The sequence below is a fragment of the Mobula birostris genome, chromosome 17, assembly GCF_030028105.1.
Source record: "Mobula birostris isolate sMobBir1 chromosome 17, sMobBir1.hap1, whole genome shotgun sequence".
In the NCBI taxonomy this organism is placed as follows: Eukaryota; Metazoa; Chordata; class Chondrichthyes; order Myliobatiformes; family Myliobatidae; genus Mobula; species Mobula birostris.
This window is the reverse complement of record NC_092386.1, coordinates 47,377,923-47,405,894: the sequence shown is the minus strand read 5'-3', so window position 1 is coordinate 47,405,894 and position 27,972 is coordinate 47,377,923. Positions and strand designations below refer to the sequence as shown.

Below are 27,972 nucleotides of genomic sequence, written 5' to 3'. Positions count from 1 at the left end.
GTTACATTTCTAAACATTAATTTTATACAGGCCAATATTCTTAATAGCTAGCACAATTAGAAGGAAAGGGAAACTAAGCTGCAGAGGCTGAAATCAGCAATGAAGTTCGAAACTGCTGGAAATGAACAGCAAAGAGAAAAGAGTGTTAACATTTCAGGTCAGATAAATCATTTTCAACAAGAAGCATTACAGGCGTCTCTCTTTCTACAGGTACTGCCTGACCTGCTGAATGTTTCCAGCATTTTTTGCTTTTAATTGGAATTGTACGTACTTTCTTATATATTCCCTCAAGCCATAATTCTAGTGTTAATATCTTCTAATTTAAGTTCTTCCTAGTGTTTCCCACCTCTTAGCAACATCTTGCAGTGTTGCTCTCAACGGTAGCTTTTCTTGCACTCTGGACCCAATTTCATCTCTGCTGACATATGAAAATCAGAAGTTATTATCCCAACCTTCCATCTGGATGGTTTCCTTTTCACAGCCATCATAGCTTTCTTGCCACACCTTGGTTATACTGCACTGAACTGACATAATTTATTTCAAGCTTCAGGAAACATCATTCATGGGGTGGGGGGGATCTACCATTCCTTTAATCATCTCCATCTTGCACTAAAATCCTTCCTCAATCCATTCAGCTTAATCTGAGCCTGCCCCAGTTTGTTTAGTAGCTCTGTGAAAAAGCAGAAGTCTGGTAGGTACCAAGGTCTTGTGTGACTTCATCCACCACAGCTCCATCATTGAACTTGATTGAAATAGTGTCAGTACAACACATCATATTAAATTATTCACCTTCTGGTTTTGGCAAAAGTACTGTCTCAGTACTTCTATATTTGTGTGCTGTAGCACTTATTTTTTATTCACAGTTATTTTGTAAATAACACTATTCTTTGCATTTCTGGTTAGATGCTAACTGCATTTCATTGGCTTTGTATCTGTACTCGGCACAATGACAATAAAGTTGAATCTAATCTAATCTATAGGCATATTTTAGCACTTCAATGAATTTGCTCTCCAAATGAAGCATGTACTCCTCTTTCAAGCAGTTTGCCTTTAAGGAATATGACTATTTCCACTTCTCAGAAATGGAAAGATCAAGACTCTGGATTTGATGTACGCTAACGTTAAGGATGCAGACAGCTCCTCTCCCCTCCCCCCACTGGGAAGGTCAGATCACAACCTGGTGCATCTAAAGCCCTGCTACGTGCCTGTGGTGAAGAGTAAACCTACAACCTCGAGGACAGTGAGGAAATGGTTGGAGGAGGCTTATGAGGCGCTCCAGGATTGTTTTGAGGTGACAGACTGGCAGGCACTCTGTGAGCCACATGGAGAGGATATTGATGGGCTCACAGAGTGCATCACTGATTACATCAACTTCTGTGTGGACTGCAATGTTCCAACAAGAACTGTCCTTTGTTATTCAAATAACAAGCCATCGGTGACAAAGGACATTAAGGACATCCTGAACGCTAAAAAGAGGGGGTTTAGAGATGGAAATAGGGAGGAGCTGAGGGCAATACAGAGGGACCTGAAAGCCGGGATCAGGGAGGCTAAAGACAGGTACAGGAGGAAGATTGAGTGGAAACTCCAGCAGAACAACATGAGAGAGGTCTGGAGGGGGATGAGGACCATCGCTGGGTTTCAGCAAACTAGCAACAGAGGAGCTGAAGGCAGTGTGGACAAGGCCAATGAGCTTATCTTGTTCTTTAACAGATTTGACATTGTGACCTTTGCCCATCCCCCACATGAGCCATCTGTTGTCGGCCCCCAACCAACACATATTCCACTCTCCCCTCCTACCCCTCCTCACAGTCCCCCACCCTGCTCTCATGACTATACCCCTTCCCCACACGAAACCACCACGTTGGGCTTCACGGCTGAACAGGTGAGAAGACAGCTGAAACGTCTCAACCCAAGCAAGGCTGCAGGACCAGGTGGTGTCAGTACCAGGGTGCTCAAAGCCTGTGCCCCTCAGCTATGTGGAGTACTTCGCCATGTATTCAACATGAGCCTGAGGCTCCAGAGGGTTCCTGTACTGTGGAAGACGTCCTGCCTCGTCCCTGTGCTGAAGACGCCGCGCCCCAGCGGCGTCAATGACTACAGCCCGGTGGGATTGACCTCCCACATCATGAAGACCCTGGAGAGACTTGTTCTGGAGCTGCTCTGGCCTATGGTCAGGCCACACTTAGATCCCCTCTAGTTCGCCTACCAGCCCCAACTAGGAGTTGAGGATGCCATCGTCTACCTGCTGAATCGTGTCTACGCCCACCTGGACAAGCCAGCAAGCACTGTGAGGGTCATGTTTTTTGACTTCTCCAGTGTGCTCAACACCATCCGCCCTGCTCTGCTGGGGGAGAAGCTGACAGCGATGCAGGTGGATGCTTCCCTGGTATCATGGATTCCTGATTACCTGACTGGCAGACCACAGTACGTATGCTTGCAACACTGTGTGTCTGACAGAGTGATCAGCAGCACTGGGGCTCCACAGGCGACTGTCTTGTCTCCTTTTCTCTTCACCATTTACACCTCGGACTTCAACTACTGCACAGAGTCTTGTCATCTTCAGAAGTTTTCGGATGACTCTGCCATAGTTGGATGCATCAGCAAGGGAGATGAGGTTGAGTACAGGGCTATGGTAGGAAACTTTGTCATATGCTGTGAGCAGAATTATCTGCAGCTTAATGTGAAAAAGTCTAAGGAGCTGGTGGTAGACCTGAGGAGAGCTAAGGTACTGGTGACCCCTGTTTCCATCCAAGGGGTCAGTGTGGACATGGTGGAGGATTACAAATATCTGGGGATACAAATTGACAATAAACTGGACTGGTCTAAGAACACTGAGGCTGTCTACAAGAAGGGTCAGAGCCGTCTCTATTTCCTGAGGAGACTGAGGTCCTTTAACATCTGCCGGATGATGCTGAGGATGTTCTACGAGTCTGTGGTGGCCAGTGCTATCATGTTTGCTGTTGTGTGCTGGGGCAGCAGGCTGAGGGTAGCAGACACCAACAGAATCAACAAACTCATTCGTAAGGCCAGTGATGTTGTGGGGATGGAACTGGACTCTCTCATGGTGGTGTCTGAAAAGAGGATGCTGTCCAAGTTGCATGCCATCTTGGTCAATATCTCCCATCCACTACATAATGTACTAGGTGGGCACTAGAGTACATTCAGCCAGAGACTCATTTCACCGAGATGCTACACTGAGCGTCATAGGAAGTCAATCCTGCCTGTGGCCATCAAACTTTACAACTCCTCCCTTGGAGGGTCAGACACCCTGAGCCAATAGGCTGGTCCTGGACTTATTTCATAATTTACTGGCATAATTTACATATTACTATTTAACTATTTATTACTATTTTCTATTACTATTTCTATTACTATTTATTATTTATGGTGCAACTGTAACGAAAACCAATTTCCCCTGGGATCAATAAAGTATGACTATGACTAAGTAATACTTAGAGCTAAAACTATTCAAACTGTACAATCCTACACTTCAGAGTATCTCCCCATTATTAAAGCATCTGTCTCTTGTTGTATTGTGCTCCATTACTATCTTGTGGTTCTCTCCCAAGATATTTCCACAAACGGCACTTTCTGCCCAAATATCTTGTGGCTGATGTAAAGCAATATTTGCTTTACTTATCACCCTTCAGCAAAGTAAATAAGTCTGCAGCTGTTGTTGGCAAACACCCGAAGAGTCAACACAGAAAACCTCTGGGTTTCAAAAAATGCTCCCACTATTCCCTTGAAGTACCAGAACGTATTTTCATTATTAATATTTCCATCTTCCACTACAGCCCTGGGACTGGGAGCATCAGCTTTCCAAGCCGTATCCTGTGATTCTACCAGGACCCTTAGTTGTACATTATCCAAACTTCTGGCAATCTCTTTTGCAGACAGACTTTGTGTGCATTGGCCTAACTGCTGGTTTACTCATCTTACCAATGCTTTGCTACATTTATTTCTCTTGAGTTACAGCTCCATTCTCACACTATTTGCAGTGAAAGGTGAGATCATAGTATCTATTGAATAAACTGGTGGGATCATCAGGAAATTTTATTTTTTCATTGTAGACCACAGCATAACAGTTTCCATAGAATTTGCCTTCTGTCCTCCATTGACCCCGTTTACATTTCCTATTAATTTGGAAAAGCAACTAACATAATCAAAGACTATTCCCAAACTGCACACTCAAAATGCTGGAGGAACTCAGCAGCATCTATGGGAAAGAGTTAACAGTTGATGTCTTGGGCCGGGACCCTTCATCAGCACTATTCCCAAACTGGTCATTCTCTCTTCTTCCCTCCTCCCATGAGTCCGAAGATGGCAAAGCCTGAGAGAACATACCACCAGATTCAGGGACCAGTTCTACCCCAAAGTTACCAGACTCTTGAATGGACATGCCATATTCAAAAATACAAACTTCTGCTTTCTCAGCTAGCTTGCTGTGGCCCTTTTGCACTTTATTAATCTATCTGCAATGCACCTTTTCTGTAAATGCAATGCTATATTCTGCATTCTGTTTCTTTTTACTACCTTGATTAATTATGTATGGCATAATCTGCCTGGACAGAAAGCAAAACAACAGTATTTCACTGGATTTAAGTACATGAGACAATAATAAAGCAATACCAATAACAATTGGCCAGGAACCATGTGGTGCCTCCTTCAAACCTGACCACAGTTTGCAAGAACCTCTTTACCAGATACTTGAGTTGAACACAAGTGTTTTCTCATGGGCTTTAATCTGTTATAGGAACAACTTCTCACTGACGAAGTTGACCTAGATCTGTGGCTCACAGAAATGATTATAGCTCGAGTTAACAGTGTGCATTACCATCTCTTAGATCAGGAACATGTTCCAAGTATCTAACTTATCCTCTTAGAAACCACCAAATTGTGCAGAGGGGACAATAACAAGCTTCATGAGAATTAACTTCAGCCATACAACCAGCATTTTCTCCTGGCAACAAAATGCCTTTTATTATACCACAAGAATAGTCAAACATATCAATTTTTATCTTGAAGAAACATTAGGAATAGTCAAAGGTATTAATTATCCAAGAAAAGAGTGAAAGGGGATACATTTCTAGGGTGCTGTTTCAGTGACCCTAATCAATCCTGACCTCAGGTGCTCTATGTGTAGAATTTGTACCTTCTCCATGTGATACTATAGCTTGCTCCAAAAGTTTGTTCCGATAGGTAGGTTAACTGGCCAGTGAATTACAGTGTGTACTTGAGTTATGGAATCCAGAGGGAGGTGAGGGGAATGTGGGTGGAAGTAAGTGGGGTAAGTGTAGGATTGGTGTACGTGGGTGCTTGATAAGCTTGTTTTAATGATACAAGACTCTAGGATACTAAGTGGCCATGAACATTGTGCATTTAAGTTATTCATGGATTCATGGACTTATACAACACAAACATGCCCTTTGGCCTATTTTGCCTATACTGACCAAACGCCCACCTAAACTAATCCCATTTGTTTATGTTTAGTCCACATCCTTTGAAAATTTACTTCTCCACTAAACTTAATTATAATTGGCAGTTCATGTCAAGATCATGGTTTAGGTCTTTTTTTGATTACCAGGACTTATGGTGAAAACCTACTTCATAAGCTAAGAAATACTTAGAAACTGCAGAATTCAGATAAATTGCAGCAGGGATCAAATCTCAAGAGGTTGCATCAAGGAAGCTTCAATTATATTACTAAGGGCAAAAATATTTAGGAAAGGATGTAATGGTAAGAGCTATGTAAAAGTACAAGTCAATAAACTACCTCTTCAGTAATGATAATTTAATTTATTCTGAGGGGCCCCTTTTTTCGTGTATGAGTCCAGATTTGGTTGAAACAATTACTCTCTAAGGATTGGATGGATGGTGTTGACAGGAAAGTAAAACATTTTAGTGGAGACATCAAGTACACTCTCAGGAGGTTTGGAAAATTTTTGAGGAGGCTGAATATACTCTTTAGTTCTAATGTTTGGTGAATCTAATGTCCAAGTTCCCCTCCATTTGTTTTGTCAGTCTGCCAGCTGTCCAGGATGCCTACTGAAAGTATTTACACAACAGTCAGTAGTTAATTTCTGAAGAAAATCAATACTAAACGATTTTCCATCCAAAAATATCCCTTATATTCTCCTGTTATCGCCAAGTAAACAATGAGGGTTTGTCAGAAAACTTGTCAATCACATAGCTAATGGAATCCAACCAATTGTCACCCAGTAACCATCACTTACAGGACTGCTTTGAATCAGTGGATCGGACTGTGTTTAGGTAGTCGTTTTCAAGCCTGGATAAGCATGCCACAGTTGACACTGACTTCATTAAAACCTGAAACAAGAGACAATCTGCAGACGCTGGAAATCCGAGCAACACACACAAAATGCTGGAGGAACTCAGCAGACCAGGCAGCGTCTATGAAAAGAAGTACAGTTGACGTTTCGTTCCAAATCCCTTTGGCAGGACTGGAGAAAAAAAGCTGAAGAGTAGATTTAAAAGGTTGGGAGAGGAGAGAGAAAACTACCAGGTGATAGGTGAAACCTGGAGAGGGATAAATTAAAGTGCTGGGAAGTTGATTGATAAGATGAGGTGAGAGGAGGAAAAGGAGTTGAAAAATGGAGAAGGGGAGGGGGTGTTGAAGGACATTACCAGAAGTCTGAGGAATCAATGTTCATGCCATCGGGTCGGAGGCTGCCCAAACGGACTATAAGGTGTTGTTTCTCCAACCTATGTGTGACAGTGGAGGAGGCCATGGATGGGCATATCGGAATGGGAATGGGAAGTGGAACTAAAATGGGTGTCCACTGGGAGATCCCACTTGTCCTGGCAGATGGAGCGTAGATGCTTGGTGAAGCAGGCTCCCAATCATATCGGGTCTCACCCATGTACAGGAGGCCACACCAGGAGCACTGAACACAGTAAATGACCCCAACAGACTCACAGGTGAAGTGTTGCCTCACCTGGAAGGACCGTTTGGGGCCCTGAATGGTAGTGGAGGAGGAGGTGTAGGAGCAGGTATAGCACTTGTTCTGCTTGCAAGGATAAGTGCCAGGAGGGAGATCAGTCGGGAAGGAAGAATGGACAAATGAGTTGTGTGGGAGTGATCCCTGTGAAAAGCAGAAAGTGGAGGGATGGGGTGGAGGGAAAGATGTGCTTGGTGGTGGGATCCCATTGGAGGTGGCAGAAATTTTGCAGAGTTATGTGCTGGACACGGATCTGGTGGAGTGGTAGGTGAGGAAAAGAGGAACCCTATCCCTGGTAGGATGATGGGAGGATGGGGTAAGAGCAGACATGCATGAAATGGAAGAGATGCAGTTGAGGACACCATTGATGGTGGAGGAAGGGAAACCCCTTTCTTTGAAAAACTAGGACATCTTCTTCGTTCTACCTGGTTCCATTTCCAACACCTCCCTTCCCATTCTCGATCTCACTGTCTCTATCTCTGGAGACAGATTATCCACCGTTGTCCATACAAATCCACGGACTATCACAGCTACCTACACTACACCTCGTCCCACCCTACTATTTGTAAAATTGCCACCCCCTTTTCTCAATTCCACTGCCTCCGCCGCATCTGCTCTCAAGATGTGACTTTTCATTCTACAAACTGTAGAACAAAGGAAATGTCCTGTCTTTTCAAAGAAAGGGGTTTCCCTTCCTCCTCCATCAATGCTGCCCTCAACCTCATCTCTTCTATTTCATGCACGTCTGCTCTTACCCCATCCTCCTGCCACCTTACCAGGGATAGGGTTCCTTTTGTACTCACCCACCACCCCCGCAGCCTCCGTGTCCAACGCATAATTCTCAAAAACTTCCACCACCTCCAACAGGATCCCAACACCAAGCACATCTTTCACTCCCCCCCCCCAACTTTCTGTTTTTCATAGGGATTGCTCCTTACATGACTCCTTTATCCATTCATCCCTCCCTACTGATCTCCCTCCCGGCATTTATCCTTGCAAGCGGAACAAACGCTACACTGCACCAACACTTCCTCCCTCGCTACCACCCAGGGCCATAAACAGTCCTTCCAGGTGAGGTCTGTTGGGATCATTTATGGACTTGGTGCTCCCAGTGTGGCCTCCTGTACATCGGTGAGACCCAACGTAGCTTGGGAGACCGCTTCACTGAGCATCTATGCTCCGTCCACCTGAACAAGCGCGGCCACCCATTTTCATTCCATTTCCATTCCTATTCCGATATGTTCATCCATGGCCTCCTCCACTGTCACACTGAGGTTGGAGGAACAACACCTTATAGTCCGTTTGGGCAGCCTCCAACCTGATGGCATGAACATCGATTTCTCAAACATCCGGTAATGCCCCCCCACAACCCCTCCCCTTCTCCATTTTCCAACCCCTTTCACTACATTTCACCAATCAACTTCCCAGCTCTTTACTTCACCCCTCCCCCTTCAGGTTTCACCCATCTCCTGGTGATTCTCTCTCCCCTCCCGCAACCTTTCAAATCTACTCCTCAGCTTTCTTTGCTTTCTTTCTCCAGTCCTGCCGAAGGGTTTCAGCCTGAAACGTCAACTGCACTTCTTTCCATAGATGCTGCCTGGCCTGCTGAGTTCCTCCAGCATTTTGTGTGTGTTGCTCATTAAAACTCATGTGGATATGTGTGTGTCAATGAAAACTTACTCTACATTCTCAAGCCAAAAGCCATGGATGAACCAGCAGGTTTGTAGTCTGCTGAGGTCTAGATCAATGGCATTTAAGTCTCGCAATCCAGGTTTGTATAAGAAAACCAGGCATGACTTTGAAAATAACAAAACACATTGGTTCCCCATGCAAGGCTCATTGAGAAAGTAATGAGGCCTGGGATCCAAGGAGATCTTGCTTTGTGATCCAGAATTCTCTTGCCCACAGATAGTGGTTCTAGATGGTTCATATTCTGCATGCAGGATGGTGACCAGTGGTGTTCTGGAACCCTTTCTCTTCGTGATTTTTATAAATGACCAGGATGAGGAAGTAGAAGGGCGGGTTAGTAAGTCTGCCGATGACACAAAAGTTGGGGGTGCTGTGGATAGCCTGGAGGGTTGTCACAGCGGGACATCGAGAGGATGTAGAACTGGGCTGAGAAGTGGCAGATGGCCTTCATCATCTGCGGGATTGAGTTCAAGAGCCATGAGGTAATGTTAAGGCTATACAAGACTTTAGTTAGGCCCCACTTGGAGTTCTGTGTTCTGTTCCGGTCACCTCACTACTGGAAGGATGTGGATTTACAAGGATGTTGCCTGGATTGGAGAGAATGCCTTATGAGAATAGGTTGAATGAACCTATTCTCCTTGGAGCGATGGGGGATGAGAGATGACCTGATAGAGGTGTATAAGATGATGAGAAGCATTGATTGTGTGATAGCCAGAGGCTTTTTTCCCCAAGGCTGAAATGGCTAGCATGAGGGGGCATAGTTTTAAGATGCCTGGTAGTAGGTACAAGGGAGATGTCAGAGGTAAGCTTTTTACACAGAGAGTGGTGGGTGCGTGGAATGCCTTGCCAGCAACAGTGGTGGAGACAGAAACAACAGGGTCTTTTAAGAGACTCTTAGATAGGTACATGGAGCTTAGAAAAACAGAGGGCTATGCTGTAGAGTAATTCTAGGCAGTTTCTAGAGTAGGTTACGTGGTCGACGCAAGGTTGCGGACCAAAAGGCCTGTAATGTGCTGTAGATTTCTATGATTCTGTGATTCTATGACTTGCAGAGGGCTATTTCAAGAGTCAAGGAAAAATCCCAAGAGAGGTTGGAGGTGTCATCAGACGCACATCAACGTTGGCAGGGTTTGCAGGCCATTACTTCCTACAAAGCAAAACCCAACATCATAACTGGCTGTGATGCTTCACTACCAGATGAGCTCAATGCATTCATTGCTCGCTTTGAAAGGGAGAATAAAAACAACAGCTCTGTGGATCCCTGTGGCATCCGATGACCCTGTGATTTCTGTCTCAGAGGCCGATGTCAGACTGTCTTTCAAGAGGGTGAATCCTCGCAAGGCAACAGGGCCCAATGGTTTATCTGGTAAGGCTCTGAAAACCTGTGCCAACCAATGGGCGGGAGTATTCCAAGTTTTCAACCTCTCACTGCTACGGTCGGAAGTTCCCACCTGCTTCAAAAGGGAAACCATCATACCAGTGCCCAAGAAGATCAGTGTGAGCTGCCTCAACAACTATCGACCAGTAGCACTCACATCTACAGTGATGAAATGCTTTGAGAGGCTGGTCATGCCTAGAATCAACACCTGTCTCAGGACTCACTGCAATTTGCCTATCGCTACAATAGGTCTACAGCAGATGCAATCTCAATGGCTCTCCACACAGCTTTGGATCACCTGGACAGTGGAAATATCTATTGTATGTTAGGATGCTGTTTATTGACTGCAGCTCAGCATTTAACACCATCATTCCTACAGTCCTGATTGAAAAGCTACAGAACCTAGGCCTCTGCATCTCCCCTCTGCAACTGGATCCTTAATTTCCTTACCTAATCTGTGCAGATTGGGAATAACATCTACACCTTGCTAACAATTAACACAGTCATTCCACAGGCAGTGCTTGGCCCATCGCTCTACTCCAGGGGTCCCCAACCCTTTTTGCACCACGGACCAGTTTAATATAGACAATATTCTTGCGGACCGGCCGATCGGGGTGGGGGGGGGGGGTTAGTGTTCAAGTAGGGTTAAACTCACCTCAACATGTCTTTTACAGTTAGGGTTGCCAACTTTCTCACTCCCAAATAAGGGACAACGGTAGCAGTCAAATCCCGGGACACTTGTGTTTACCCAAGAAAGACTACCATGACCATGAAGCCTTGCATGGGCAAGGTGCATGCGTGAGTGACGTACGCATATGTGATGTGCGCATGCGCGTACGTGCCGATTTTTTTCCCCGCAAATCGGTTTTGCCTTAATCTTCCCGACTATACTGTACATACATTACTTCTACTTTATATAGGCTGTGTATTTATCGTATCATTCCTGCTTTTACTATATGTTAGTGTTATTTTAGGTTTTATGTGTTATTTGGTACGATTTGGTAGGTTATTTTTTGGGTCTGAGAATGCTCAAAAATGTTTCCCATGTAAATTAATGGTGATTGCTGCTTTGCTTTACGTCATTTCGGCACGAAAGGTTTCATAGGAACGCTCTACCTTAGCGGGGGAAATACAGGACAAAGGCAGTCCCGTATGGGACAAACCAATTTAGCCCAATATACGAGATGTCTCGGCAAATACGGGACGGTTGGCAACCCTATGTTCAAGTTCAACAGTGCGTGACAGGGAATGAGGAAAGGTGCAGATGACTCATATCGTTTCCTCGTGGCCCGGTAGCACATTCTTTGCAGCCCGGTACCGGTCTGCGGTCCATTGGTTGGGGACTGCAGCTCTACTCTCTCAACAGCCATGACTATGTGGCTAGGCACAGCTCAAACAGCATCTATACATTTGCTGATGATACAACCATTATTGGCAGAATTTCAGATGGTGACAAAAGGGCGTACAGGAGTGAGATATACCAATTAGTTGAGTGGTATCACAGCAATAACCTTACACTCAATGTCAGCAAGATCGAAGAGCTGATTGTGGACTTCAGGAAGGGTAAGACAAGGGAACACAAACCAATCCTCATAGGTGGATCAGAAGTGGAGAGACTGAGCAACTTCAAATTCCTGGGTGTAAATATCACTGAGGACCTAACCTGGATGCAAACATATTGATGCAAGACAGCAGCTATATTTTATTAGGAATTTGAGGAGATTTGGTTTGTCAATTAAAGCATTCAAAAACTTCTACAAATGTACCGTGGAGAGCATTCTGACTGGCTGCATCACCATCTGGTATGGGGTGGGGTTACAGCACAAGATCAGAATAAGTTGCAGAAACTTGTAAAATTAGTCAGCCCTCTCATGAGTACTAGCCTCCATAGTATCCAAAACATCTTCAGGGAGCAGTGCCCCAGGAAGGTGGAGTCCATTATTAAGGATCTCCACCACACAGGACCTGCCCTATTCACACTGGGAAGGAGGTACTGAAGCTTGACAGCACACACTCAGTGATTCTGGAACAGCTTCTTCCCCTCTGCCATCCAATTTCTAAATGGACGTTGAACCATTTCAGCTGCACAGGTTGACTCTGTGGTTAAGAAGGCATACGGTGTATTGGCCTTCATCAATCGTGGAACTGAATTTAGGAGCCGAGAGGTAATGTTGCAGCTATTATAGGACCCTGGTCAGACCCCACTTGGAGTACTGTGCTCAGTTCTGGTCGCCTCACTACAGGAAGGATGTGGAAGCCATAGAAAGGGTGCAGAGGAGATTTACAAAGAAGTTGCCTGGATTTGGGAGCATGCCTTATGAGAATAGGTTGAGTGAACTCGGCCTTTTCTCCTTGGAGCAACGGAGGATGAGAGGTGACCTGATAGAGGTGTATAAGATGATGAGAGGCATTGATCATGTGGATAGTCAGAGGCTTTTTCCCAGGGCTGAAATGATTGCCACAAGAGGACACAGGTTTAAGGTGCTAGGGAGTAGGTACAGAGGAGATGTCAGGGGTAGGTTTTTTACTCAGAGAGTGGTGAGTGCGTGGAATGGGCTGCCGGCAATGGTGGTGGAGGCGGATATGATAGGGTCATTTAAGAGACATTTAGATAGGTACATGGAGCTTAGTAAAATAGAGGACTATAGGTAAGTCTAGTAATTTCTAAGGTAAGGACATGTTTGGCACAAGTTTGTAGGCCGAAGGGCCTGTATTGTGCTGTAGGTTTTCTATGTTTCTAACCCATGAACACTACCTCACTACTTTTTTATTTCTGTTACTTTGCACTACTTACTTTTAATTTAACTATTTAATAGACATATATATACTTACTCAGTTTTATTCCCCTCTATATTTACTGTATTGTGCTGCCGTAAAGTTAACAAATTTCACGATATATGCTGGTAATATCAAATCTGATTCTGATTCTGATTAAGTGTCAAATCATTGAAGGTACCACATGAGTGCAAGTATGTAATCACAGAATTTTTATTAGTCGCTAGAGGAGCAAAAAAAAAACTTGCAACTTCATATGGGCTGGAAGCAATTAGACTGCTCATGTGTATCTTCAAATGAACTTAAAATCCTTTCTCAGAAATGCCATTTAGTTGACTCAAGAAAAGCTGTACTCTACTGCACACTAAGTATTTGACAAAATTGATTTTTTTTTATTTTACTGTTTATATTAAGATAGCTAAAAAAAAATCTATGAGGAAGAAATTTTCAAAGCATTCTCACATCCATTGATACAAAAATCATGTACGCATTATCTTTATAATGAGACAGAAGGGATGGGATGGATAATATAGCCAAGATATATTTTACATGGGAACTATAAGCTAGCTTTAATATTTAAAAATTCAGCAATGCAATGTATTAAGACAATTGATTTGAATCAGACAAACCTCCAATGGTATAACAACTATTATAAATTGTACTCTGGCTTAGGGAACATAAATTTGAATCTTCATTTATTCACAATGGAAGTAATAGGGAGGTAGAACATATTTTCAAAGAAAAAAATGTGGCTCTGTCTCAGCAACTATGTCAGCTGAAGATTATGTGGGAAATGCACCACTGTACTCAATTGTTGGGGCACCACGGTTGTGTGGCAGTTAGCACAATGCTTTTGACGCTCAGGGCATTGAAGTTCAGAGTTCAATTCCAGTGTGCTCTGTAGAAAGTGTGTATACTCTTCGCATGTGCAAGTGGGTTTCTTCCAGGTGCTCTGGTTTCCTCCCACAGTCCAAAGATGTACCGGTTAGTAGGTTAATTAATGATTGTAAATTGTCCTGTGATTGGGCTGGGGGGTTAAGGGGGCGGTTTGCTGAGCAGTGCAGCGTGGTGGGGCAGAAGAGCCTAAATAAAAATTGTGTAATTCTTTAGCAAAAAAATGAGGATTTAAATGCACTGTTACCTCAGAAAAGCCATAAACATGACCCTCTTCAAGAAAGGAGAAAAGTCAGACTGTGGTAACTACAGGGGTGTCTTACGGCTGTGATCCACCAGCATCCTTGTGAACCAATTCCTCCCAGAAGCTGAAGAGCTACTTCCAGAATTACAGTGTAGTTTCTCTCTATCCAGTGGAACAGTGGATTCGGTCTTCACGGAGCAACTAGGTAGATCAGGAAGCAACAGCAGCCAGTCTGCCTTTTTTCAAGCTCACTCAAGATTTTGACTACACCAACACACAAAGTACTGGAGGCACTGAGTAGGTAAGGCAGCACTAATGAAATGAAATGGGCAGTTGGTGCTTCAGGTCAAGGCCTGTCATCTGGACTCACGATTCTCCCCAGCACTTAGTTTGGTACCTTGACTCTGCCGATTGTGAGGAACTGTGAAACACTGTCCTCAAATTTATCTGCCTGCAGAAATTTGTTTCATTCTACTGTTTGTTCCATGAAGGCATTCAAACTGTTGTGACTGCTGAACTGAGCACGCAAAAGCTGCAACTGAAAGACATAAAAGGTTTATTATTCAACACAGCAGATCTTCTGGTGAATCTATTTCTCCACTCCCCACAATCAACTGTACAGTGATGTTTTATATTCTTTATACACCAGGAGAATCGTAAGTGATTAGCGTCGCTTCTGATGGTTATTATTACTTTACCATGTTTGAATGCAGACAGATAACTTTGCAGAATTATACATTTACAATGGAGGCACATCCCAACTGACAGAATCCTCTTGACTATTGAAGTACTGGTGATTGGTCTTAGGGGTTCTCAACACAAACGCAGAGACTCAAGATACACCTCTTTTGTCACAGTGCTGAGGGATGGCTCCTTGAATATGCAACTAGCCAGAACATTAAGTGACAAAATAGACATGTCCTGAACTGTGCACTAACTTGCAGGGATGTGCCTTAACAAATTGTTACTACAGAGATAGCCATTTAATAGTTTCCCTGATCTCATCATAAAAGTTTCACTGAAAAACTAACATGAACATCCATTTATTGTCTTCCTCTGGTAACGCCATTCGTACAAAATCAGAATGTTCTTCAGTCAGAGATTGCTTTCAATGGCCTTAAAGTATTAGTTGAAATAGAAATGTGAATAGGTTTTGTTTTCTGAAGGCTGGTTCTCATTTTAATTGACATATTCTATCTATAATTTCACAACTCCATAATAATTCCTGACACAAATAATGAATAAAAAACAATGGGTTGACAATAGAGCCAATCTTAGTGAAAACCAAGTTTTAAATAAGACTGCATCATTGTACCAATACTTTTCTCAATTTTTTGCACCGGAGTGTTGCAGATCAGCATTAGGATAGATGGGCAGAAAGGTCTACAGAAAAGTCAGCATTGTCATGGTGACCTGAACTGTCCTGTACAGAACCTTGGCTCTATGACTTCCAAGAAACTTCCCACTGAATGGAGTTAATGTATAGAACTAATTGGAAACTCTTCAGCCTATGGTGACTCTCCAGAAAAATGGAGCCTCAATAACCAAGCCTCAGTAGTTGACTTACGGCTTGCGTTTGCACATGTTTGAAGGCTGAATTCCAAGTCAGCATCAGCTCTTTCAGTGCAGCATACTAGAGGATAACCTTACACTTAGCACCCATGAGACAAAATCTCAGGGGACAGCCCAAGAAGGAAAATACACCATTTTTATTTATTCACACTCCCTTTGTATTAAGTTCACAGAATCGTTAAAAAAAATACTATGTAGTTCCTCATTGATAAATTGTAATTGGATATTCTGGCATACTTTGACCTCTGCTGTAATCCATCAACCTAGTGTTTTAAATCTATGTCTCTTTGTCTTCTGCTTTAGCCCAACCACTTCAAGGTTCAATGTGCATTCAGAGATGCTCTTCTGCACACCACTGTTGTGACACAGGGTTATTTGAGCTACTGTCACCTTCCTGTCAGTTTAAACCAGTCTGGTTATTCTCCTCTAACCTCTCTCATTAACAAAGCATTTCCACCCACAGAACCACCATGGTCATTTTTTGGTTTCTCGCACCATTGTCTGTAAACTCTAGAGACCGTTGTGCATGAAAATCCTAGGAGATCAGCAGTTTCTGAGATACTCAAACCACCTACCTGGCACCAACAATCATTCGACAATCAAAGTCACTTAAATTATATACCTTCGTCATTCTGATGTTTGGTTGAACAACGACTGAACCGCTTGACCATGCTTTTATGCATTGAGTTGCTGCCGCGTGATTGGCTCTTTAGATATTTACATTAATGAGCAGGTGTACGTAATAAAATGGCCACTGAGTCCAGGTCATTAGTATTTGTCGTATGCTGGTCCTTGATTCATTTATACACCTCAGTTGTCCCTTTGCTTCCAAAGGAAACAAGTATAGCTTGTCCACTGATTCTTCATAGCTGCAATTTTCCAGTACTGGCAATGTCATTGTGTAATTATGTGCATATTGTCAATGCCACCTCAGTTTTCTTGTAATGTAGTGACCAGTATGATACACAATATTTAAGCAGTGGCTTCATTTATATGCAGCTCTAGTATAACCTCCCTGCCGCTGCATAAAAGAGAAACATCCCTTTTGACTGACTAACCAAGTTATTTACCTATCTTGTTACATTTAAGTAGCTATGAACATAGATTTTAATGTCCCTTTGTTCCTCCACATTACTCATTTTCCTACTTTTTGTTGCTGTAGCTTTGCTGCAACTCCCAGTTACATTACTTCACACACCCAGGGGTTAAATTCTATTCAATCTAAACCCAAGGTGTAACCATGGGCATGCTCACGGGCACCAGCCATGACTGCCTTTTTGTCGGCTAGTGCAAGTCCATGTTCCAAGCCTACAATTGTGATGCTCCCCAACTCTTTTTACACTACATTGACAGCTGCATTGGTGCTGCTCCCTGCACCCATGCTGAGCTTGTCAATTTCATCAACTTTGCCTCCAACTTTCACCCTGCCCTCAAATTTAGTTGGTCCATCTCTAACACCTCTCTCCCCTTTCTCTGGAGACAGACTATCTACTGATATCTATTACAAACATACTGACTTTCACAGCTATCTTGACAATAGCTTTTCACCTTGTCACATTAAAAAATACTATTCTTTTTACTTGGTTCCTCCATCTCTGCCACATCAATCTTCAGGATGAGGCTTTCCATTCTATAATACTCTAGATGTCCTCCTTTTTCAAAAAACTAGGTTTCACTTCCACCACCTTCGATGCAGCCCTCAATCACATCTCCTCAATTTCCTTTACATCTGCCATTACCCCATCCTCCCACTGCCATGACAGTTCGCATTTCTTTTTCCTACCATTCCACGAGCCTTCCTATTCTGCATATCATTCTCCATAATTTCCACCAGCTACAAAGGAATCCTACCACTAAGCACATCCTTCCATCCCCCCATCTCTGCATTCCATAGGGATCATTCTCTATATGACTCCCTTGTCCATTCATCCCTCCTCAACTAATCTCGCACTTATCTCTGAAAGTGCGATAAGTGTTACATCTCTCACTACGGTTCCTCCCTCACCACCATTCAAGCCCTCAGACCATCCTTCCAGATGAAGCAATGCTTTACTTGTGATTCCATAAGACCATAAGACATAGGAGCAGAATTAGGTCATTCAGCCCATCGAATATGCTCCACCATTCCATCATGCTGACTTATTATTCCCTTCAACCCAATTCTCCTGTCTTCTTCCCTTACTAAGCAAGAACATATCAACTTCCGCTTTAAATATATGCAAAAACTTGGCTTCCTCATCTGTGGCAATGAATTCCATAGATTCACCACCCTCTGGCTAAAGAAATTCTTCCTCATCTATGTTTTAATTGGACATCATCCTATTCTGAGGCTGTGACATCTGTTCCTAAGCTCCCCCACTATAGAAAACATCGTCTCCACACCCACTAATTCTAGGCCTTTCAATATGGGATAGGTTTCAATGAGATCCCCCTCATTTTTAAACACTCCAGCAAGCACATTCCCAGAGCTATCAAATGCTCCTCATATGGTAAGTCTTTCATTCCAGGAATGATTCCTGTGAACCTCGTCTGGACCCTCTCCAATATCAACACATCTTTTCACAGTGAGCCCAGTGCAATCTCCTTTACATCGACAAGACATCACGTAGATTGGGGGACTGCTTTATGGAACACGCTTGCTCTGGCTGTTGCAAAGGATGGGAGTTCCCAATTTGAATTTGACTTCCTATTCCCATTTTATCATGTCAGTCTATGGTCTCCTTTGCTGCCACAATGAGGCCACACTTAGGTTGGAGGAACAACACTTCATATTCTATCTGGACAGCTTCCAACTTGATAGCAAGAACATCAACTTCTCTAACTTCCAGAAATTTCTCCTCCCTCCCTTTTCTCTCTCTTTCCATTTCCCTTCTCTTTAACTCACTAAACATCACCTCCCTCTGGTGCACCTCCTCATTTCCTTTCTTCCATTCTTCACTGTCCTTTCCTACCAGATTCTTTCTTCTTCCACCAAACCCAACCCAACTTCTTACTTCATCTCCCTCCCCAACCCACCCACCACAGCCCTCACCTAGTTCTAACTATCAACTGCTATTTAATAGTCATTCTCCAGCCCCCCCCCCCACTTAATCTGCCTTCTCCTCCCTTCCTTTCCAGTCCTGATGAGGGCCATGGCACAAAACATCAAATGGCATTCTTCTCCATAGATGCTGCTTGACTTGATGAGTTCCTCCTGCATTTTCTGTGTGTTGCTCAAGATCTCCAGCATGAGCATAATCTGTTGTGTTTTAAGTTCCATTTGCTATCTTTCTGTCCCTCTAACTATATCATCCATGTCTTCCTTCAGTCTAAATCTTACCTTGTCACAGTCAATCACATGGCAATTTTTTAAATCATCAGCTATCTTCTTTAAAATGCCCTCTGCAATGGTCTGACTAATTATATATTCATTGCAAAAATCAAAGGAGTAAGTACTGAGTCCCTCAGGTAACAGTCTTTGTACACTCTTTGGCATTTTGGATCCTATGAAACTTAGTTTTTTGACTCAAGTGGCATTTTTGATCTCGTCAAAAACCTTACCCAAATCCATGTCGACTATGAAACACACTATCCTTGTTACCTCCTGAAGAGTTAAATTAATCAGATGAGACTTTGCACACTTGGAGTATTTGGTTCAGTTCTGGTCACCTCAATACAGGAAGGACGAGGAAGCTTCAGAGATGGTGTGGACGAGATTTACCAGGATGAAAGCATGTCTTATGCAGAGACTTTGAGTGAGCTAGGCCTTTTCTTTTTGGAGTGAAGGAGGATGAGGGGCAACTTGATAGAGGTGTGCAAGACCATAAAAGGCATAGGTACAGTGCCCAGCCAGAGACTTTTTCCCGGGGCATAAATGATTAATATGAGCCGGCATAATTTTAAGGTGACAGGTGGAAAGAATAGGGGAGTTGTCCTGGATAGTTTATTGAACAAGTAGACTGGTAGTTGCGTGGAATGCACTGTCAGGGGTGGTGTTAGAGGCAGATATAATAGAGACATTTAAGAAGCTTTTAGATAGACATATGCATGAAAGAATAATGGAGGACAATGTGGGAGGGAAGGGTTAGATTGATTTTAGAGTAGGTTTAAAGGTTGACATTGTGGGACAAAAAACCTACACTATGCTGTACTGTGGAATTCTCTGCCGCAGGAAACAGTTGAGGCCAGTTCATTGGTTATATTTAAGAGGGAGTTAGATATGGCCCTTGTGGCTAAAGGGATCAGGGAGTGTGGAGAGAAGGCAGGTATAGGGTTCTGAGTTGGATGATCAGCCATGATCATACTGAATGATGGTGCAGGCTCGAAGGGCTGAATAGCCTACTCCTGCACCTATTTTCTATGTTTCTATGTTTCTATGTTCTATGTTTTAAGAGTTTCCTTTAAAATAATGGTGTGCATTAACATGTTAATGCATGATTCACAAAAGGGCTAGAATACAGGTTGTGCATTGAGAATGCTAACAGATTATTATTGTTTATTTTTTGGGGGGATTGAGCACAAGAGTAGGGAGGTTATTGTGAGAGTTACATAGGGCATTGGTCAGTATATCTAGAGCAGTATGTAAAAATGGATCTCTTTAAGAAGTCAATGTATTTGAAGGTGAGGGAAGATTAACTGGACTAATAAGTGGAATGCACATTGTCTTAAGAGGAAAGTTTGGATAGACTAGGGTTGTATCAGCTGGAGCGTAGAAGCGAGAGAATTGACATAATTGAAACATACAAGAACTCGAGTGATCTTGACAGGGTGGATGGGCGAAGGGTGTTTGCTTTCATGGAAGAGTTGAGAACTAAGCGTAAATGTTTTTTAAAAAAGAGTTGCCTATTAAAGACTATGAAGTTGTGAAATGTTTTCTCTCAGAGATCAATGAGTCTTTTAGAGCGATTTTTTTTCAAATGTCAGTGGAAGCAGAATCTTTGAATATTTTAGGGCTGGAAGTTGATTGATTGTTAATAAGCAAGAAGGTGAAATTTCACTGGCAGAGAAATGAGAATTTGGTGATAGTCAGATCAACGATAATTTGATCGAATAGCTGATTTTTTTTATTTAATGCACTGATTATAGCTTTTGGCCTTGCAATATGCATTGGCATTTCATGTATATTTTTTCAGTCTCCTGTGGGACCTGTTGCTGAGGATAAGGTTATATTCATTGCCCAGTGTTAATTACTACTGAAAGGGTGGTGATGAGGAGCTGCAAATTCCTGCAATCCAAGTGAGGAACATTGGACATAGAGCTCCAGGATTCTGAAGCAGTTGCGGTGAGTGTTGGTAATATATTCTTAATTGAGGATGGTGGGTAAGAGCCCTTTCCCCATTGATCTTTCAAGCAGCCAATGTCATGACTTTGAAAGATAGTGCTGAAAAAAATTTGGTGAGTTGCTTAAGTGCTTCATGTAGATCATACACACTGAGAGTTGTGCAGTGTGGAAACAGTGAATATGTAAGCAGGTCGAAAATATGGGCTGATTTCTCCTAGGTGGTGCTGAACTCATAGATTCTGAAATGTTAACCTTGCTCATCTCTCTGCAAGTGCTTCCTGGCTTGTCAAGTAGTTCAATGCTCCCCGTTTTTATTTCAGGTTTTCAGCATCTGTTGTATTTGGCTTTGAAAAGTGTGGAGCTTTCAACATGATGCTAGAAGTGTGCAAGTGTAGACAATTCCATTGTATTCCGCACTTGTGCCTTCTGGATAGGTCTCAGGTAGACAGGGTGTGAGTCAGTCACCACAGAATACCCAACCCGATCCTGTAGCTCCTGATTTAAATGTGCTTCTGGCCAGTGGTGACTCTCAGAAGGGATGTGTAAAGTTATGGATGGAGCTCAGCATAGTGCCATATTCAATGTGCTGGAGGAACTCAATCAGTCCTGCAGCACCTTTGTGAGGAAAGAAGTTGTCAGTGTTTTGGGACAAATTCCTGCATCAGGACTGAGAGATGGCCAGTACTGAAAGGATTCTGAGGTGATTGGTGGGCTGAGAAGTGGAGTAAGATGACAGGATAAAGCGGGAGGACTAAGAGGTGAGAAGATGGTGGGGGGCGTGGGGAAGGAATGGGGAGAGGGGTAAAAGTGTGAGGAGAGAGAAAAAAGGAGAACTCATTAATTTTATCATCTTTGCCATCAAACTTCTACGCCATACTCAAATTCACGCAGGACATTTCTGACACTTCTCTCCTGTTTCTAGATCCATCTGTTTTCCTCTATGGAGACAAACTATCCCTTGATATTTACCATAAACCTACCAACTCCCACAACTACTGAACTACACCTCCTCTCATCCTGTCTCTTGTAGGATGTCGTTCCTCTCTCCCATTTTCTCTGACTCCATCCCATCTGCTCTAAAGATGAGGCTTTTTGTTCTAGGACATCTGAAATGTTCTCCTTGTCCCGTCTTCTGTGATTTACAGAGCTCAATCTCACATCCCTGTTTCATGTACTTCTCCCAACACCTTACCCCAACACCTCCTAGACAAAACAGAGGTCGAATTGCCTTGGTCCTTATCATTTACCCCATGAGCCTCCACATCCAACATCTCATCCTTTGTTATTTCTGCCAGCTACGACATGATCCCGCCCCAAACTGCATCTTCTCCTCTCCATCCCTTCCTGCTTTCCACAGGAATTGCTTCCTATGTCAGTCCCTATGTCACTCTTTGGTTCATTCATCTGTCCACACCATTCCTCTCTTACCCTTGGCAATTTCCACTGCCCTCGTAATAGATAGAAAACGTCCTTACTGCCCCCTACTTACCACCATCCAGGTAAGTAAACAGCTTTTCCAGGTGAGACTAAGGTTCACATGCATCTCTTCCAACCATGTCCACTGTGTTTGGTGCTCCTAATGTGGTCCATTCTCTATCGGTGAGACAAAGAGCAGACTCTGTGATTGTTCCTACATTCAGTCCACAATGGCCACCCCAAGCTGTGAGTTGTCACCCATTTCAACTCCCCTTCCCATTCCCAAAATGACCAGTCTATCCTTGACCTTCTCTACTACCAGGATGAAGTCCAGTGCAAACTGCAGGAGTAACAGCTTATATTCTGCCAGGGTAGTCTATGAGACAAGGGCAGAAATATTGAGTTTGCCAATTTTAGGTAACTCCATATTTCCTTTTTTCCTCTCCACCCAATTTCCCCTTCTCTTTCCCATCCTTCAGTCCTTCCATTTTTGTCCTTTCCCCACCCTCCCCCCAACCCCCTTCACCCATCTTCATTCCCTTCCCCTTCCTGGCTCCATCTGCCCATTTCACACACAGATTTTCCCCACTAAGCTTATCTGGTTTCAGCTGTCTCTTAGTTGCCCCTAGAGGCCACTTCCTTACTCTTCTGAATCTGTCTGGTAGTGCTTTGTGCTCCTGCTTCTCTACTTCCAGCAGCTGTCCACCATCTTCGCACTCCCCTCCTCAACCCTGCTCTGTCTGTTTTAATCTGCTCACTCTCTCTTCGTCTGCCTTCATCTATCCTTCACCTGTCACAGTCTTCCAACTCCATCACCTTCCTTCCCCGGCTCTACTTGCCTGCCATCTCACAGCCCTCCTCAGTCCACCAGTCAACTCATTCTTTCTTGCCACTCCTCGTCCCCTGTCTCAGCCCTGTTGTAACCCTGACAATTTTATTCCTCTCACAGTCTCTGCTCGACCCACTGAGTTCCTCCAGTAGATTGTTTGCTCCTTCATGTGACAGCATCTGCAAACTCTTGTATATGCTGTTCCATCTTCACTGTGGTGTACACTCTTAAATGGAAGGGGAAATGCTGCTTAAGGCTGTAGTATTTTAAGAGACTACTTCTATATCTAATAACAATCATTTATATCATGTTTAGAGTTTACTTAGAGCCTGGCTGCCACAAAGGAAAATTGTGCATGCTTTAAACTCTGTCTTGGCGAGTAAATGAGTGACATCTCCAGAAATCCATTTAGAAGAATCCAAACGAGTTGTGATGTTAGGAGGATCATGAAGGATCCTCACTATCTGGAATGTGCTCTCTTTACTACAAATGGGCAAGAGGTATAGGAGCCAGAAGACCCACAGTCAATGACTCAGAAAAAGATTTTTCCCATCCATCAGAATTCTGAACAGATCATGAACCCATGGACACTGCCTCATTATTCCTTTTTTTTTGCTCTATTTAGATATTTTAAGTTTTACAGTAATTTTATGCCTTGGCACTGTACTGCTGCCACAAATAAAATCAGATTTCACATCACATAAGACTGATTCTGATTCTGAAGATGATTGAAACCACAATCCTTGGAAACCACTGCAGGTAGTTTAGAGATTAAGATCTCAGAAGCATCTGCAGCAAGGTCTTGAGGTTGAGAATTTGAACTTCCAGCAAATATTTTTCTTCACTCTGGCTATGTCTAGACAGGAGAGAGTTGTCCCTCCAGTTTTCAATGACTTAATTTTCACTGGAAATCCTTGATCCTATTCATAGCAACATTGGCTTGATATCAAGGGCAGTCATTTTAACTTCACCTTTGCGATTCAGCTCTTCTGTTTATGTTTGGACTAAGGCTGAAATAATGTAAAAAGCTGCCAGAACATGAACTCAGCATCAGTGAGCAGATTATTGCTAAGTGTCAAATGGTAATACTGTTAATAACATCTGCCATGTTTGAATGTAGAATACTGGTACAATAATCTGTGCTGTTTGGGTAACACATTTTTGCATAATAGGTACTAATATTGCAGCTGTACAAAAAAACACCTTGTGCGGAGGTGTGGTGAAGTCATGAGTGTGTCAGTCTATTGTTTCTGCTGAATCCAAATCCAGTTCTCTCAACTATTTACTCATGCACAAAAGAAAATACAAACTGGGAGTAGAATTTGGTCCACTCAGCCCCTCGAGCACGTTTCGCTATGTAAAAGGTTATGACTGTAATGTCAGCTCTGTATTCTCATCACCTTCTTGCTCATCAAGTACCTAATTTAGCCTTTGAATAAGAGAGCTCCAAAGATTCATGACACTCTTGGGAAAAAACTTCGTTAGGCCAGACTTTGGAGTATTGGTCATGCCATTACAGAACATGTGTTATGTTTGTTCTTTAACAAAGTCAAAACTTTGTATGGGTTTTCAAACGCTAACGCATTTATTAACATGTAACAGTCATGTTGGTGGAGAGTGAATGTGTGTGTATCCCCTGTTAACCAATGTCACTTCTGTCTCCAGGTAAACCACCTGCATTGCACACTGGGAACTGAAGTACACACATAATAACACAATGAATATGCAGGGAATGGAGGGAAGTGGTTCAGATGCAGGCTGAAGAGATTTAGTTTAATTTGGCATCACGTTTGGCACAGATACTACAGGCTGTAAGTCCTGTTCCTGTGCTGTATTGTTCAATGTTCTGTAACTGTTAAACAGTGACCCCTCCATTTCAGGTTCTCCCACATTTTTCCAGATCCATCCTATCAAGACCCCTCAGGAACTTTCATATTTTATTCACTGTTTCTTGATATTACATCGGTATCCCAGGCAACGGCATGGACAATGGAATTGTTAAGGTTTGTTTTCAGTAATGGGAATTACTCAAAAGCAGTCAAATGGACCATCCTTTCAGCATTTAGGTCTTTGATGCTACTTGTTGACGTTTGCCATCATTGATAATCATGGGTTCCGCTCATTCCTATTAATAACAATTCTGTTATCTACAACCATTCTCAACAAGATGCAGCAGAAATGCAAACAAGAGAAAGTTTATAGGTGCTGGATATCTGAGCAACCCCCACAAAATGCTGGAGGAACTCTGCAGGCCAGGAAGCATCTATGAAGAAGAGTACAATCAAGGTTTTGGGCCAAAAACCCTCAGGTGGAATTGGTGTGTTGCAGCAGAACTGCAGAGCTTTTTTGGTCCACTTGCTGGGGGTTCACTACTCGCCCATATTGAGTAAGGGGGGGAAGGAAGATGGCGCCAGTGAGCAATGCTACCAAGAGCGACAAGAACACTGAGCTGAACTGAAGTATGCCTTTATATAATATGCCTTATATCCTGTGTTTTCACTCATTTTTTGTTGCTGTTTACATGACTTGTTTTGTTTTTTTTGTGCATGGGAGGAGGGGAGGGTTTGGTTTTCTTTTCCTTTGAATAGGGTCCATGGTCCTTTGTTCCATGGCTGTCTATGGGGAAGAGGAATCTCAGAGTTGTATATTGCATACAATATTGATAATAAATGTACTCTGAATCTTCGTTACTTTCGCTGTTTGCTATACAAGTAGATGATACTAATTTTTTAGACAGAACTAATGCTTCCTCTGATACGTCATTCTGCAACCTACATCCTGCTTCATGGTAATGGCAGAGCAGAAGCACACTGACTCATGCTGATTGTGGTTTAATTCTCCTGCTGCTGATAGCCCACTGATGCTGACTTTGATCTGCTAGATCCATTCTAATTCAATTCTAAATAACATCGCATAATGCTGCACAAAAGGGAACCACCAACGATAGAAAAGTACTTTACCTTGAGAAGATTTATGTGGTGGGGTGATCACTTCTGTCAATGCTGTCATAGACAAATGAATTTGTGGCAGGTAGCATTGATAAGGTTGACATCAGAAGGTCGTTCTTTCTTCTGGTTTTCTTAGACCACATGACAGGCCATCTCTGGCAGCCATGTCCTTCAGGACTTGGGGAAACTCAGTCATGGCTGCTACTATTGGACCTCTCTTGGTAATGCATATTGACATCCAGCTAACGAAGCACAACACATGACATCCCGGGTGGTTTCCACTCTGGTGGAGTGGCATTTCACCAGCTGACAGAGAACAGTAGGTGATAAGCAAATGATGAAACTTGACCAAAACTGAGGTGAGGCCACACTCAATGTTGAGGATTCCAGGCAAATCTCCTTCATCTGTACAGCTTATGGCTCTGTACTTGTGACAATGGAACAGAATATTCCAATAATTATGATGACAACTGTACCAATAAATGAAATCAGTGTATGAATCACAACAGCCTGTTGCATGCTTAGATTTTTCTTCTAATTTGATCTGAAATTCAAAGAGAGTAAGATTGATTGAATTTTGTGTGCCTTTGGCTTGTCCTGTGTCTGTCAGGCCTGTACATGCAGGCTCCTCCCAGTCTCCACCCAGGTAAGAGGAGCCACCCGCCACTCTTGCCCAGCTCAGAACAGAGGAGGGATTTCTTAAGCCAAACAGTGGTGAATCTATGGAATTCATTGCCACAGGTGGCTGTGGAGGCTAAGTCGTTGTATATATTTAAGGCAGAAGTTGATAAATTCTTGATTGCTCAGGGCATGAAGGGATACAATGAGAAGGCAGGAGATTGAGGCTGAGAGGGAAATAGATCAGCCATGATGAAATGGCGGAGCAGATTCGATGGGCCAAATGGCCTAATTCTGCTCCTATATTTATGGTCTTATGGTCTTACCATCTGCAACCTATTTAAACTCAACTCTCAGCCACAATCCTTGTTCACTCAATAAACCTGCCAGCCTCAACCAGTTGCTCCTAGTCTTCAGTTAACTTGTTGAGGTAATTATCTGTTCTCTCTTGTTTTGAGGCCCTTTGTGGTTTGTTATTTTGAAGTTTATTATTAAAGTTATTGCTGCGCTGTTCTGCGTTTTCTGGTCAAGCTTCCTCCTCATTTACTGACAGGATGAGCGAACCAGAGACTGACCCAACAGAACTTGCTTGCCCAAAGGAAGTCATCTGTCGACATGAGCTCACGAAGCGGCAGAAAACCATTGACCAGCTGCTTGCCATTCTCAACCAACTCTCCTTCTGAAAACAGCAACCTCACACTGGTCAACCTCCTCCTTCAGAATCCGGGATTCCAGTGCCTGAACACTTCAATGGATCCCCAACTCGACGCCACAACCTCCAATCCCAGTGCTTCTTACACCTTGAGCTCCAACCATTTCCATATGTTATGGACCAAGCCAAGATTGCCTTCATCATTTCTCTCTTGACTGGCGAGCTCTGACCTGGGTTGCTGCTAAATGGGACAATAAAAACCCTATTTTCAACCAGTATGAAGATTTTACCACTGAGATATGCTGGGTTTTCAACCAGCTGGGAAGCAGAAGGGAGGCAGTAGATCGGATACTTGCCCTGCATCAAGGCTCATACTTGATTACACTATGGAATTCAAGACCCTCATGGCAGAGTGCAGTTGCAAAGTAGAAGTGCTGCTACTCATTACCATCCCAGACGCTCAGAGCACTTGAAAGATGAACTATCTACCCACTATCTACCCAGGAGATGTCGACCGACCACAAAAGCCTCATCACATTTATCCTCCATATCTACAAGCGTCTTATGGAATGACCCTCTAGATCATTGGCCAGAACACCAGTTCTATTCCCAGAAACATCTCAGGCTGCGGGACCCTCATCATCAATGCTTCCGGAAGCCATGCAGTTAGGGAGAGCTCCCTTAAATCCCTCCCCAGAGTGTGAACATCAGTGGAGAAACAACTTGTGCACTTACTGC

The 27,972-nt window shown here is 43.2% G+C and overlaps 1 long non-coding RNA gene across 1 annotated transcript; it reads right to left on the bottom strand.

The window, feature by feature from the left end:
• Nucleotides 1-13,292: 13,292 nt before the first annotated feature.
• On the bottom strand, nucleotides 13,293-26,390 carry LOC140211411 (uncharacterized). Its single transcript, XR_011889454.1, has 3 exons — nucleotides 25,977-26,390; nucleotides 22,261-22,364; nucleotides 13,293-14,477 (listed from the first exon to the last, which is right to left on the bottom strand). It is a non-coding gene; the product is annotated as an uncharacterized lncRNA (long non-coding RNA).
• Between the last annotated feature and the right edge of the window lie 1,582 nt (nucleotides 26,391-27,972).